The sequence below is a fragment of the Tasmannia lanceolata genome, unplaced genomic scaffold (genome assembly GCF_043159265.1).
Source record: "Tasmannia lanceolata isolate RefF3 unplaced genomic scaffold, GAP_Taslan_0.1 ptg000015l, whole genome shotgun sequence".
NCBI lineage: Eukaryota > Viridiplantae > Streptophyta > Magnoliopsida > Canellales > Winteraceae > Tasmannia > Tasmannia lanceolata.
Window position 1 is genome coordinate 27,997,400 of NW_027518692.1, and position 16,033 is coordinate 28,013,432.

Genomic DNA, 16,033 nt, shown 5'->3' on the forward strand with positions numbered 1-16,033 from the left:
TCAATGTGAAACAACCAATTACTCCAAAGGCTTAAGCTGTTAGAGTTGGTGTCATTTAATCATATATGCTTCAACAGGCATGTTGTAAGTACCAAAGACAGAAAATCTTGGAGGATTTGGGGTAAAAGTAGTAGCTAAGCTTGATTATTTTACATAAGAAACTGAAGGAATCCAAGTACTAAACACTATATAAGCTGAAATAAAACTGAAAAAACAAACACCTAGAAAACGAGAAGAGAAGAATAAAGCATAAGCAGAGAAGACAAAAAGGCTGCAACCCCACTGAGCACCTAGGCTTGAATATACTTTAGCTTTGAAGTTCAAACAAACTTCTAAGGGAGGAAAGCTGCTCTTTTTTACCAGAAAAAGCAAAAGAAAAAGTGATTTAGTGCTCCTCTCTTTATGTTACACTTCTTTGATCGGGTTTTCAGAAGGGTGGCAATCCAACCGATACCGAACCTAAACCGACCCGAAAATTCGGTTTCGGTTGATACTAATTTCGGTTCGGTTTCGGTCCGGTAGAACCAAACCGATTCAAATTTCAAACCGAACCGAACCGAAAATTCGGTTTCGGTTTCAAATTTCGGTTTGGGGGTCAAACCGAACCGAAACCGAACCATTGCCACCCTTAGGTTTTCATAACTTTAGTGGATGTTCTCCAGAGGAATAGAAATTCTTGGACAAGCTGTTCTTGGGATTTGGCCGATTGTCCAGCCAAATCAGGAGTATCTTGCACCTCATTTTTATATGAGAAAATATTTACGGCCAGGTAGCGTACTTTTTAAAAAAAAATTCCTTTTTAATAAATTTGACATATTTATCAAAAAGAAAAAAGAAAAAAGAAAAACTGTTATTGGGATTAGGTATTCTGTTTGGATAATTTGAGGGCAGTGATAAATCGACTCCCCATTTGGATAAATCGATCTTTAATAAACCCCTTGGAATGACTACCCTGCTTGTATAGTATACTCTACACATTGGATCTGTTCTCAACGCAAACGGAGTATAGCAAATAAAATAAAACCCGGCTTGCTATCCCGATGAAGAACAGCCCCTTGCCGAATTATGTAAGTTTACAAAAGTCTCCGTTTCTTTCGACGTAAAAATGGATGTCAAATTTGTTTTATGTTCCTTTGTTTTCCTTCATTGGCCTCGTGTGGGTAGCGTAGTTCCCCAAAGCCCATTAGCACACCCATGTAACCATTAACATTAACAACGGAACTCTGCCTGTTAAGGTTTCTCAACTCCTTATAATTCAAAGAACATTTGCCCATTTGCTACTTTGTTTTCTAGCCCTAACCTTGAAGGTAAAGGTCATGTTTTGGATGGGATCAGATCTGACCGGATTGGATAATTTGAATCTTTTATGAGTGTGACTTTTATCTGACCTTACAATAGTAGGGATCAGATCTGACCAGATTGGATAATTTGAATCCTTTGATGAGTGTGATTTTTATCTGACCTTACAATAGTAGGGCCCACCCACCACATGGGCAATCTGGATCTTCCAAATTATACCCATCCTAGTGCAATATAGAGATGGGCAATTAATCCATGGATTTTACTAAAGAAGACCTTAGGGTGAAGCCCCATATGTTCCTTGTTTTTTTTTAATGATAAGCCCATATGCCCTTAAGCTCAAATAAACCCTTTAAAAATCAACACAACACATGGGTTCTCTTGTAATAATAACTCAAGACTCAAAACAGAACATGCAATTTTACAAATAAATCAAAAAAGAGAACAGAACATAGGATTTAACACACAAATAAAAAACAGAACAAACAAATCAAAAGCAGAGAACACAGCATAGGATTTACCACATGGGTTCTCTTGTAATAATAACTCAATATGCAACTTTACAACCTGAATTAACCTTACATTTTCTCCCACCAGGAGAGAGAGAAGTAAAACCCAAAAAGTCTGGAACAGTTATAGATTCAAAAACACATCTATGTGCATCTGCAAGTGGATGGTTTCCCCGCATATTTACAGGGAATGAAGGTAGAACACTTCAGTAAAAGACTACATAAAATGGTTGAGATTGAAATGAACTCACATTAAAAGGCCTCACTGGCGCTGAAGATCTGAAGGATCAACAAGACCTTCTAAAACCACAAGCTGATCCAACAGTGCAAACTTCTCATCTTCCAGAGTCTTAACCTCAGTTTCAACCTCTCTCAGCCCACTTCCCAATAAGAAACTCTCTTCCTCCAACAGTAAATACTTACGTCTTAGGCCCCGATATTCACTACCTGATATTGAGGAATCCGAATTTGACCTGTCCGTCTGTTGGAAAGATGAGGAAGCTTCAGTCTTCATGCTTCTTTTCCGTAGTTTCGTTGTCTTGAATGAGGGACGGACTCTCTCTTGCATCCCTTTCATCTCTCCTTGTCGCTGCAGTACAGGAGCAACCTTGGCCAAGGATTTCTTTTTCCATGGCTTAGGGTTGGAGACTTCCTTGGGTGGCAGCATTTGAGATTCTTTCACTTGGATAAAGTGCGGAAACAGTCCTACATGCAAACATGGCAAATTTTCAGTGAATTCAGTACTAGGTTGAAAAAGTGAAGCACGGTCCACATCAAGAGTATGTTAGAACATTTTATGGAATAAATTTATATACAGTAATTAAATTGTTCATTAGCCGCTCTTGCGAAGAAAAAAATAATTGTTGATTAACCAAAAAGACTCAACAGTCAAAAACATCCAAGGAACAAGAAAAATGAGAATACAAATCTTGGGATTGACACCGATTAGATTAGTTCGAAAATTTGTTGATGAAACCCACAATTGTCGATTAACCAAAAAGGGTCAACAAGTCAAAAAACAAACATGCAAGGAACAAGAAAAATGAGAATTCAAATCTTGGGATTGTCATCTATTAGATTAGTTTGAAAATTTGTTGAACAAACCCACAAACCATCAATGAAGTAGTAAAAATATCTAGAGAAAGAAAATACAAACACATGCACAGAACAGATCGACACAGTGAGCAGTTCTTTACCATACCTTGGGATACTGTCTGATCGGATTATGGAAAAACTGTTGACCATAACCCAGATCAACTAATCAAAAAAATTAAGGGGAATTCAAAAAATAATACACACAATGTTTATGTAATTGAAAGTTGTTTTTTTGTGGACAAGGATTGCAAAAATCCTCAAATGGAAGTACTCAAGGCTCTTGGATTCCCAACAGTGGCAATAACATGATGCATTCTCATATTATCCAGTATCAGCATGAAAAGAAATTCATAAATTTCGAGAAGGAAAACCTGGGCATCCATGATTATGCTGCTTGAAAATTGTTCACTAGTCCACCAATAATCAATTAGCCAGAAAATAGAATAAAATAAGAACGGAAAAAAAAAACACTACGCGCAAGAAAATATTCAAAGAACAAGCACAAGCTTATGGGGTTCATCAAATTCACGATATATGGCAAATAGGGTAACAACAGTATGTTACACCGACACTTCATAAATAACCATGTCTGACACTTCAATTTAAAATGTAAATGATGTACCAATTCCATACATGGATAACATGGATCACAATGCAACTTTCACTACTGCTAAGAAGAAAATACAGAGTCCATGACAAGAAAAGCTCCCAAGTTGATTTACCAGAATACATCACTCAAAACACTAAGGCATAATGTTCATCATGCCCCAGAAACCCAAACAGCAAGTTCTTACGCAAAGCCTCTTGATATCGCATTGTTGTCATTTCTTGTCCATAAAAACTTTGGGTCCAAGCCTTAAGGGGCATGATAAGAAATCACGTTTTAGATAACTAGAAGTCGCACGAATTTCCCCAAGAATACCTTCTGATGGGGAAAATGTCCAAAGTACCTCACCAAAAGATGAAATACATCTACATCCCTTTCCTTGTTTCTTTTGGAAGGTATGCTTGGATAAAACACATAACCTGGAGGTTGTGCTATAGGACGCCATCAAATTAAAATATAGTGTTTTTTCTAAACTAAATCTTACAGTCAAGAGGTGTTGAACCAGTACATTGTTTCGCACAAACCATTAGATTCTAGAGATTCTAAATCATATAGCTATGAAAAGAAAACTAGCAGAAAAGGGTCTTCTAGAACGGCATTCATGCTAGAGAAAAAATCCTATACAACATGTTAACATAAAATAAGAAAAATAAAATTTTGAGGCAATCTACCAAGAAAAAGGAGAATAAAGAAAAGAGGAGGGAGGCCCAGTGCACGAGGCTCCCATCGTTGCGGGCTCTGGGGAGGACTAGATGTACGTAGCCTTACCCCTGCTTTGCAGAGAGGCTGTTTCCATGACTCGAACCCATGACCACCAGGTCACAATGGAGCAACCTTAATAAAGAAGAGAGGAGGAAGAAGGAAAAAGAAAGTTATAGGATTCAGATTTTTTTTTTTTAAATGGATATAGGATTCGGGTGTTAAACCCCACAAACTATATACTTTCATATATATAGTGTTTGCAAAACAGGAATTACAATATATGATGATGGGTCCTATACTAACCCATAAAACTAATTCCTAAAAGTCTAAAACACATTCTAATCTCAACACTCCCCCTCAAATTGGAGTATAGATGTCATCTATTTATAACAAATAAAATCAAAAGAGTTGTGACCAAAAGCCTTGGTAAAGATGTATACTAGCTGATCTTTAGATCTCAACAACAGAGTAGATATTAGCTTCGTAGTGACCTTTTCATGAAACAAGTGGCAGTCCACTTCAACGTGCTTAATTCTCATCAAATACTTGATTACTAGTTTTGTAAGTAGTTGTTTGGTCCCCCACCCTCACATATAGCCAAAGAATGGAATATACCAACGCCTCTTCTTAACAAGATTCTCATGGTCGACCATCTTAGATTATCATTGACCATTGTGCTTTATGTTTAGAAGCGGGGGAATCGGTTGACCATATTTTTATCCACTGTAGAATAGCAAGGGAGATCTGGAGCAGAATCCTACAGAGATTTGGGATTTCTTGGGTATTTTCTCTATGATTATGTGGACTCTCCATTCTTTCGCTAGAAAAAGCAAGATTCTATATGGAAAGAAAGAAATGCTAGAATATTCAGAGGACTAACAAAAAGCCCACTCTTTATGTACACATAGGTGATCGCACTTACCATATCTTAGGTAAAACCCCTACCAAGCTTTAGGTTCATCTCTAGTGATGACCTTTGGAGAAAATGGAGAGAAATATTCAGGTACACACTCTGATACCAAACTGGGAGCCAAGGTAACCTTTGAGGTGGGTGGTGTTCTTAGAGATGAGAGGAGAGTAACCAAGTGGGTCTTCTAGAGTCCAATTGAAATTGCGGATTCAAATGAAGCTGAGGTTAGAGCACTCTTACAGAGTATGATGATTGAAGAGACCAGTGACATTTGTAGACTGATTGTAGAAGGGGATTCCTTCAATGTCATCAGGTGGGTCAGCACGAGTCAGCCTTGTCCCTGGAGATTTGCAAACAAGTTTGATGAGATATTTGATAGACTAGAAGGTACGTCGGTGACTTTTCATCATGTGAGCCGATCGGCTAATTCTGATGCTACTAGGCTAGCTCGCACGGGGGTCGAAAGGGGCAGTCTTGCTATCTTTGACTTCATGCCCCCTTGAATGTGTACATTTTTCAGATTCTCCTCTCTTTACCTCTCTTGCTCGATGTACTTTCTTTTGGTTTTGACCTCCTCTATCGCCATCCTTTTAATGAAATCAATTTGCTATTCAAAAAAAAAAAAAAAAAAAACTAGATGCCTGGTTATTACAACACATTGTCATTGGCTTGTCAACCGTCAAATCCATATCTTCCATAGGGTCTTCAACCACATCAATTTATATATCACACGCTGCACTAGAAAATGCAATTACAATCTGTTGTGTTTCAACAAGTCACATGATTCCCACCAACAAAAGTACATTATCCAGAATTTTGGAAACATTCAAGAGTGGGCTACATATCAAACAGTTGATAATGTTGTTGTTACGATCTGCATTCTGCCTTGATCTGACGCACCCTTTAGATATCTCAAGATATAATGAAAGCATTTCAATGATAAATAGTAGACACATGCATGAACTGACTTACAATGCTTACTGCAAATGCAATATTAGGATGAGTAATAGTCAAATGGGCCATTTAACAGTACGGCGATATCTTCCACGGTCATCTAATATATACACATATACATATATATAGGGAATTGCTAGCGTCCATCGCAAAAGGGTTTTCACGGCTGGTCTGTCGCACATCAGACCAGCCACCTCGTTAATGAAGACAACATCTTTTGTCTCCATTCACGAGGTGCTGGTCTGATGTGCAACAAACCAGCCGCGAAAAGCCTTTTGCGATGGAGCTTAGCAAATCCCATATATATATATATATATAACGTGACGAAACGAAACAGAATTGTAACTACGATTTACAGCAAGTTTTTCCATATTCCATAACACATGCCTAACATGCTTTGTAGCAACTTCGTAAAAGCTAGGAGATAAACACTAAGGGCTGTTTGGATACGCAGATTTTAGAATCCAGGTTTTTAGTTTGAAAACAGTGTAAAAGAGGGTTCATGATCAAGCTGTTGTATGCTGTCCTAACAGCGTTTCTTGGATTTTAAGTGAGAAATTCTGGTTTTAAAAATCTCTCCCGCATCCTGAGATTTCTAAAACCTGGAAATATGGGAGGATCTCCTACTCTCTTGCTGACGGAAATAAGGTCGAGAAGTAAAAAACAAGTAAAAAATGACGGCTGGTCCTCTTCATCTCTTGCCTCTTAGGTACAATTTTGAAGAAATCCCGGATTCTAAAACCCGGCCCCTAATTCATTCGGTGGAGATTTCCTATCTAAAGTGTAAACCAACTAACCAAAAGCAGATTTCCCATCCAAATGAAATTACAAAAAGATAACAACAAATCAAAGGATAAGTAATCATATGTGGTGCGGAGCCCATGTAACAGCATGCTGAGATATTTGATCTTATTGTTTTGTTTGTTCATTCGATCTCATCGGTCTTTAAGCTGCTTCTTCTCTTCTAATAAAATTCCATCATTTCAAAAAAAAAAAAAATCCAGGAAAAGGTGTGACAGATTTCTTATCATTGGATTATGTTTCTCTTTCTCTAAAACTTGTATTGTTTTCAGAACCCATTACAATTCAGTCATACAAAAACCAAACCTAAAACCCTAAAATTTAAAATCTTGCAATGCTCATCCAAGTCACAAAAGCTTAAACCAACAAACCAAACACAACTTCTTCTTTTTTTTCTCTACAGATTACAAGAAACCATATAAGATCCCAAAATCAGGAAAAAAAAATACCAGAGTTCGTGCTTTTTTCAGTCTGAGAAATACCTGTGAGCACGATCTAGAGAGAAAATTCCCTCTCTCTCTCTCTCTCTCATGAAACTGTGAAAGTAGACTTGTGGCTTAAAAAGTACAGGAGGGCCCACGTGAATAAATGATCTAGATCGTTCATTTGTTGGCTTCTGCCATACACAGCAGTGGGTCCCTTTGGATGACTCCAACCCTTTGATTGAAACTATGCCGTCCATCATAAACCTCAATAAATTGAAGGGGTAGGATCATCTTATGAGGCCCACTTTTGGGGCACGGACGTGTGAGCAATCAAAGGAATGGTTTAGATTGAGGTATCAATAGATCCACATATGTATTGGTCCCGATCGGTTTGATACCTTTGTTGGTTGAATCCTTTTCTGCTAGGGACCCTAGCAGAATGCATTTTACGGTACTACTGTTGCATGAGAGAGCAGCCACCTCATGAACAAGGACAAAATCTGTTGACAAGTGAGCTTATGTGGCTGCTCTCTAATGCAATAGCCGTTCTGCGAAATGCCTTCTCGGATGGTCCCTAGCAAATCCGTTTTTCGAATCTTAATTCATGAGTGAATTCACAATCTATTTCAAATGGGACCATCCATTAGAGTGTCCTAGGCTCTAATATTTTTTTTCTACATAATTAGGGCTTAGGATTTGGCAAGGGAAGAGAGAAAAACCTCGAGAGAGAGAATGGAGGAAGATGGTGTTTGTCATTTTGAGTTGAGTTTATAAATATTAAAAAAAAAACCCTCATAAATGAACATAAATAAATGAAAATACTAAAGGTATGGCGACTAATATTAGCCCAATAAATTAACAGTTTAAAGCAAACTTATTAGTTATTATTAATAATTATTAACTTACCTTTATTTTTGTATTAATGTTTTATTTTACCTCACAAGTGTGACACACAATTCGGAGATTTTATATCATGAGTGGGCATACAGACATGTAATAGCGCCCAATATTTAATCCAACAACAGCTCACTTTTTTAGAAGCTGCTCTTGTATCAAATATTGAAGGTGGTACATCCATCGTACCACCTTTACGTGCTTGTAACAAGCACACTCATCATATAATTTCTCCACAAAGAATGCCCCAAAATTTAGATCATTCCGCAAAGCACGCTACACTGAAAGTGGGCCCACCATGCATTTTATTCCATGAGTGTGACACACCAAAGGTTGATTCACCCTGCATTCATTTTGTATTTTATTATTTTTTTAGTTAAATTAATTAATCTATACATCTGATATTTCGAATCTTGCTTAAAATTCAAGTAAAAATGATGGATCAGAATTATCATCCAGCTTAAATCAAGTGGATAGTATAAATTTGTAATGGATCAAATTTATAAAGATAAAAGTATCTAACTATGATAAAAAAAAAGAAAAAAAAAAGAAGAGGAATTCTAGACTGAAGGGAGCCCTTGCAAAAAAGAGGTGAAAGGGTTCTCCTATGGGCTACACATCTTTCACCTCTTTTTTGCAAGGGCTCACTATCAATTACATCTGTTCAAGTTAAATTGAGAATAGAGTATTGAAATGTACATATAATTTGTACGCCTGCAGCACTGAAAGGTACATGTGCCAAGGATGAAAGAAAGATACATTGACCTGAATACAATACACATGATTGTTTAGAAAGATTTTCGAAAGTAAATACACCAATATACACAAAAACACGTTAAAATATTAAGTAAAGATCTCAAAATTGTTTTAGATATAGGTTAAACTGCATATTCATAGATTCCCATAGCATTGCCAATAACTTCTCTAAAGTGCAACCACAAAAGACTACGCAAGGTTATCACACACACTAAAGTAGGGAACAATTTTTGCACATTAATTGTTAAAGAACTTGCATGCATTTAACATGAAACATGTGAAGATGGAGGTCCAAAAAAACAAAGGTACATGAGCACGATACACATGATTATTCAAAAAGATTTTCTAAAATAGGTACACCAATATACACAAAAATGCATTAATATATTAAATAAAGATCTCAAAATTGTTTAATAAACATGTTAAACTACATATTCATAGATTCCCATAGTAGATTCGTAGATCTTTATCAAGATAGCAATGCTAACTTCTCTAAAGTGCAACCTCAAAAGGCTACCCAAAGTTATCACACACTAACTACTTTACATAATAAAGTGGGGAACATGTTTTCCACATTAATTGAACTTACATGCTTTTAATTAACATGAAACATGTGAACGCATGTGAACATGGAGGTCCAAAAAAACCCAAATTCCCCTTTCGACAACTTGACTCAGACCATCGATCTAGTCATGGTTATCTTAAGACTTTCATGTCATATGACAATCTTAATCTTTATACAAAACATCTAGTCATGGTTATCTTAAGACTTTCATGTCATATGACAATCTTAATCTTTACACAAAACATCTAGTCATGGTTATCTTAAGACTTTCATGTCATATGACAATCTTAATCTTTATACAAAAGAAAGTGTGATTTGGGAATCTTATGCTATGATTTTTTTTTTAACTCACCCGTACACTTTTCCTAAGCTTTCTTTCTTGCAATAAACGAGTGACATGATAAATAAAGCTATAAAATGATCTTGCTATCAAAATAGAATTACCACTATAGATGGGCGTTATATTGAAACCTTGTGACCAGAATTCTATCATCTAGTTGTTCATTTTCTCTCATTGAGAATAGCATGACATTGGTGTTAGTAGCATTCGTGATTTAATGACTATTTCATATATTTTGAAAAGTTTCACAAAATCTTCTTGCTCTGTAGAAATGTTTATGTTATTTTCTAAATTATTTTCTTAAATAAATTTTACTTTTAGTGAATATTGAAGGTTTTTAACTTAGTCGAAAAATGGTACTTCAACATATAAATTTGAGAAATGTTTTCGATTTAATATTAGACGATTTTACTGAAGGGATGCAAATCAAATTATGCTTTGTTAAAGAGCTTTGGTTAATGGAAAAGAGGAAAAATAAGATAATTTTAGTATCACAAAGTGGGCTTTCTCAGGCACGATAGGAACTTCACACTCTAATGCAACAGAAGTACGAGCAATCCTTCAGGGAATTAAGTTGATGTCGAAAACAGAATTGAAAAATCTTACAGTGGAAGGAGACTCCCTAAACGTAATTCGATGGTTAGAAGGCAGACCCCATCACCCTTGGAGATTTTCAGAGTTTCTTGATGAGATTTTGGATCGGATTGAGGGTCATTTTGTTCGTTTCTAGCATGTTAGAAAGTCGGCGATTGGAGATGCGGATCTTCTGTTAATGTCAAGCAAGGATTGCTTAAAGCATTACACCCTGGGTATCTAGTTTGGAATACCTAGTTTGCTGCCTCCAGCCCCTATATATAGAGATACACTAGGGTTATTGACAGGTTAATGGACTCTAGCCCATGTAGGCCCACTACACCGGTCCATTATCTTATTGGGCTTATATTAGAGTATAGTTAGGGTTATACTATATACCCAACAATCTCCTCCTATGTTCTACATATAACACAATCCAATAGATAGATAATGTAACGTCCAAACAAAATATTAAATCATCCATATCACTATATCAAAAAAGATCTGTAATCCAACTGAAAACAGGAATACTTTTAAGAATAACCAAGAGTTTTAGAAATAATCTAAACTCAAACAAAAGCAGTTTCATATGTAAGTGAACTATTTATTCAACTGAAAAGAAAATAATAGTCCCTACTGATCTATAATGATTCACTCATCAAGTAAGTCATTCTCATCAAAATCCAGATCGAGGCAAGCTCCTCCATTTTCGTCAATTCCTATAAAGTACCAAATATGAATTTCGTGAAAATGAATACAATCATTTGTGTAAAATACTAAAGTATCTAGTTCTACCAGAATAACTTAGTACAATTTCATAATGACCGAAAAATAAATATCAATAAGCATCATTGTCAAGTTTCAATACAAGAACTAGACCTAAATGATTTCTTTTGCAAAGAATCATTTCATGTTTCTATTTGGAATCACTTCTCAAGATTAATCACTTGAGGAGTGATTTCCTTGTCTTTTTGAAACTTGAAATCCACGAATTTGTCCACAAGATGGGTTTTAGACAATTCCTCCTCCTTTTTGAATTGAGCATCTAAATTATCCCAAATTTCTTTAGCAGTTGTAAATTTACTATAGGTTTCTGCAAGAATGTCTGAAAGACAATTTAACAAGTAGTATTTGCAGAAATCTTCATCCCTAAGCCATTGAGAATCATCAACATCTTCAATCGTATCAGCAGAGGTACTCAAAACGGTGTAAAAACAATTCAGATATTTTAGACCGAATTGAGTCTTTCGCTTCCATGAATTAAATTCAAATCCACCAAACGATTGTAGTTTGATCATCTCAAACGGAATAGCATTTTTATCCATTGTGTATTTCAGATGAAAATAAAATTAGAAAGAGTGCACCTGATTTGCGAAACATAGTACCAAATCCAAGAACCGACGGCAAGAACCGAACCGTGTGAACTGTTTGTAAGAACTGAACCGCGTGAACCGGTTGCAAGAGAGAACCCGACGGCAAAGTAAGATGACGGCAAGGGGAGTCTGGCGAGAGGGAGAACCCGAACCCGACGAATTTGCACCAAGGGGATTCTGTTTCAAATTTGCACCAATGAAAAACAGTGCCAAATTGCACCTTCGACTCCAAATTTGCACCATAATTCAGCCCAAACGAATTGATTTTGCACCAAACTACCACCAAGATGACCCAAAAGAGATCCGACCAAGGTAGAAGAGAAAGAACCAACGTTTTTCCAAGCAGGGACGCGTCCCTCTTACTTGGGACACGCCCCTGCTTGGAAAAACGCCCAAGAATTCTCTAACGTTTGATGAGAACGAAAAATATCACGAGAGAGAGAGAGAGAGAGAGAGAGGCCGACGATCCAAAATTAGGGTTTTAGATAATGCTTCAAGATTGTTAGTGTCACGCAAGGATTGCTTGAAGCATTACACCCTAGGTATCTAGTTTGGAATAACTAGTTTGCTGCCTCCAGACCCTATATATAGAGATACACTGTGATTATTGACTGGTTAATGGACTCTAACCCATGTAGGTCCACTACACCGGTCCATTATCTTATTGGGCTTATATTAGAACATAATTAGGATTATACTATATACCCAACATCTTCTTGCTTGGAGTGACTAGAGCGGAGTTAGAGTTTTAATTTCAAATTTCTACCTCCTTGAGGAATCTATATCGTGGTTTCTTTGTTTTCTATTTTTATTGCCACCTTGATTGCCTTGGTCAATGGTGCTTCATTCTAATAAAGATTCACCATTTCAAAAAAAAAAAAAAAAAAAAAAAAACTTGTATACATAATGACATATTTAGAATTTAGTATTTTGACCCTAATGTTTACAGTTTTCTACAAGAAATATTTTTGTTCTTCAGTTTTTTCTGGTTAACATTGAATTCTCAAGAGAAATAATATCATGATATAAAAATTCCAACTCTTAATCTCTAGATGCTCGTGCAAAAGAAATGGATACCAATTCTGTCTCTGTGGGGATAGAAATCCTTGGAAAGGATATTCTGGGAATTGACTACCCTACTTGAATAATTTTATCATGAATAAACCCTTGCACAGAAGCCATGGAGGCATAGGGATTTTGCTTAGCTCATTTAGGTGCCACAAAAGCAAAATTATCCGTTTGGTCATCAATGTAGCATTGAAATCCCTAGAGACTTCGTGGGATGTCTCATGGGTAACTATTGCATGCTTGCTAATCTGCGTTCATGTCCCCTCCTAGTAACATTCAACCCAAAATCCACAAAAAAGAGAAACATTTGCTTGAAATTTCTTGGACATGGTGCTCTCTCTCTCTCTCTCTCTCTCTAAAAAAAGAGAAAATTTTGCTTGAAATTTCTTGGACATGGTTCTCTCTCTGTTCTCTATATTGGTAATGACACCCCTACTCTTCCCTTTACTCTCCAAGTCTATTATGCGCAACTAAATACTACTTACCGCCCTTCTACGAGGTAATTCCAGGCAAATCCAATGCACGTGTCCTCCTTGAGGCTATTCACAATGTGAAATGACCAATGCATGTCTCCTCCTTGAGGCTATTCACAATGTGAAATGAGGAGCTTGCGTGTAATCAAGGTGCCACTCTTGACATTTGATCCAAAGACAAACAAATTTATAGGGATTGTACTTGGATCAAATATCAAGGGGGGGTGTGGTACCGATGTCACTAAACACAGCAATGCGCGGACACCATATAATTTCACCATAGAAAGGAACCATTGTCCTTGGTGAAGTGACAACTACATGTGTACTCACTTTTCTTCATCTCTTAGCTGTTAACAGGCTTTCAATGAATGTAGTTCTCAAGAGTCCTTCCCCATGCATGTTAAGCCAAAGTAAGGGTCCATAGAGAGGCTGAATTCTGGTGCAGAAGTCGTTTATTACGACCAGTAACATTGGGAGGATAATAGGTTTGGGACCATACAATGAACAATCAATCGGTGATATAAGAACTTTAATACAAAAATTGGGAATTGATACTACCACTCCTGAGCTTTAATAATGACTCTCCTCTCATCACGCCTTTTAATTAGGAGACAGATATCCTCACTATATATTTTTTTTATAACTAACGTACAACTCATTTGTTTTTTACATTTTAACTAGATGTTGATAGCATCTTGAATATTGAAATAGCAGTGAAATGATAATTACAGTGGAAAAGAAAGTGAGTAGTACCAATATCAAAATATATGGTAGTGTGGATGTCGGTCACCTTTATTTATGGCCTTTTATTAGTTCTCTCAACTCTTAACCCTTAAAAAGGCCATTGATATTGGCACTACTAAGTTTCTGTAATTGCACTAAATCAAATTGTCTTTTATTATTTAGCTAGCTGTCAGAGTGAAGCCAATTAAAAATTAAAAGACAAGGAAAGTTGGTGCATTTATCAAAACATTGTAGTACCAATATCAGTTGTCAAAAAATTGTAAACATCCAATAGAAAATAAAAAACTCTCTGGGGTATTCCATTATTAAAAGAGAGAGGGGGTAGATAATGCTGGTCAAACTCGGCAAAGGGAGGTGTATTTGGCAAAAACTTTGTTTTATCCTTTCCACCAAACTATTTAAAATTTATAACGCTGCTTTCATTGAAATGGCACGGAGAAAAAAGTTTTCACTAATTTGATAGTAAGACGAATTCACCTTGTCTTTTATAGTTTGACCAGATGCCACAGGCTGTTAAAACAGTAATTTGACCAGTGTAAAAGTCTATTACAACTCTAAAAATGGCTTCTGCCATTAAAAAAAAAAAAAAAAAAAAGACAATTTCAGTTCGTCTTGTTATCAAAACATGGTATTGGGAATATCCATAGCTAAGAGAAACAGATCGAAATGACAGGAAAAAGGACCTTTGTGGATAACGGATAACCCACTTTAGTATCTTTCTTTGCTTTGCTACGTGGTGAGGGTAGTCGCGTAAATATGTCACTATAGTAAGGGTCTTTTGAAATTTTGACGTAACCCAGACGAGGCTGACTGGAGTACTAGCGGACTGAAAGGGATGGGGCAGCACTAAAGAGTGTCGACATTGGGTGCCACGTGTCAGGTAGACCTGCCACTAAGGCACTAGGTGTTCCACGTGTCATGAGGTGACGAATGCCGAACTTTGAGTTTATCTCTTTATTACTTTAGTTTCTTCAGAGATTTGAATCGAGACGGTACGGAGTGCGGGAAGGGGATGGTGTCGTACAGTACGGTGCAAAAGGAAACTGAACGGTCTGGATTTCGAGGTTTGTTAAATGAGAATAGGTGGCATTTCAGACCCATTTGAAAGCAACGTCTCGGACTTTTAATTTTATATTATATTTTAAAAGCCCAATTTGATTGGAGGAACGCTAAAGTGAAGGGCGCACATTTTAGACCATCTCACCAAATGTACATTTTTTTATTACTTTAATTTTATATTGTTTTTTGTGCCGTTAGATGTGCACTCTGGTGAGATGGTTCAAATTGGATAGCCTTCGTGCAAAACGTGGTGTGTGGAACACGTCAAGTGTTCTTCTGCTTCGTATTATTTTTCTTTTCAAAATTGTGTTGTGAGCAGAAAGGAGAACTTATCCTTCACTCGAAGTGGGTCAAGAGGCTGAACTTCTGTCTGAGAGGATTATAATTGTTGGAAACCAAATTGAGTTCGTAACATTTGGTATCAGAGTCGCACATGGTTGATCCAAGGATTGGATTATTGAAAGCTGAGGTGAGTTCTCTTGCTGTGGGACGAGCGAGAATGATCAAGGAGATGCAGGAGATGTTTTCTTCTACGAACGCTCAATTTGAAGAGATGGAAGTTTTGAGTATTTTTCCAATATGCATAGTGAGGCCCACTTCAAAGGATGATTCAAACCGTTCATTTGTAGGGCCACAACGTAAATAAGTTGTAACGTGTATATAATCTCCATAGCATGATCCTAGCCCTCGTATCTAAGGCACTGCACATTACTATAGATCTGAGGGTTATGATCATCCTGTGAAGCAGGCCCCAGTGTGCTTCTGGAAAATACTGGAGTTCATGCGCACACGGCATACGAAATCGGCAGAATTTCCGTGCCGGGTACGACACGCGGTTTTAAGCCACCGACTTAAGGGATCTTACACAGTTACACGCGGGTTTGAG

General features: G+C 36.9%; 1 long non-coding RNA gene across 1 annotated transcript; it reads right to left on the minus strand.

Moving 5' to 3' along the window:
• Positions 1–1,786: 1,786 nt before the first annotated feature.
• LOC143846170 (uncharacterized) lies at positions 1,787–8,017 on the minus strand. The gene is made up of 2 exons (XR_013234673.1): positions 7,360–8,017; positions 1,787–2,513 (listed from the first exon to the last, which is right to left on the minus strand). It is a non-coding gene; the product is annotated as an uncharacterized LOC143846170 (long non-coding RNA).
• Positions 8,018–16,033: the final 8,016 nt, after the last annotated feature.